The sequence below is a fragment of the Brassica oleracea genome, chromosome C3 (genome assembly GCF_000695525.1).
Source record: "Brassica oleracea var. oleracea cultivar TO1000 chromosome C3, BOL, whole genome shotgun sequence".
NCBI lineage: Eukaryota > Viridiplantae > Streptophyta > Magnoliopsida > Brassicales > Brassicaceae > Brassica > Brassica oleracea.
The window spans coordinates 40,309,211-40,309,873 of NC_027750.1; positions in this window are offsets into that span (position 1 = coordinate 40,309,211).

The window sequence follows — 663 nt, forward strand, 5'->3', positions numbered from 1 at the left end:
GTCGGATCAATCCGAAGGTTGTTCCCAAAGAGAGCAAGCGTCTGACTAATCCCGACTATTAAGGAAACCTCCAAGATTTCAGGGGTTTACCCTAGATTTTCTCTCCTTTCTCTTTACCACTGGCGCCTCCATATAAAAAAGCCTATGCTATCATTTCTAATTCCTGATGCTAGTTTTACAAGAGACCTAGAATTATTTTGGATTTAACAACTTGTAAGGGAGAAGACTTCATCTCTCATTTTCACGAGAAGATCATCCTGAACCCTTGTATTTCTACTTAATTTTATATGCAGTATTATTCAGAAATCATGTCTGTGTCAACATCTTGCTTTATGATTGAGTAGTCGGCTAAGCTTGCTTAGGGTTTAGGGTGTCAATCGCATGAGCTAAACGCAAATAAGTGATTTTAACTGTTCTTCATTTATATTATTCTTACTGCTTGCATTGAATTGATCACTTAATGTTCGATCTCTTATTTAATCACCTAGCTAACCGCTTAGGAGATAAATTGATATATATTGTATGAGCTTCATATCCCTACTCAGCGAGAGTAGATATTAGGGTATTAAGTGAACTAATCGGGCCTGATCTCTAAGGCTTGCTATCGCGTCTTGTTCCAAGTGAGAGCTTAGGACTCAAGACCGATCAGCAAAGGGAACAAGT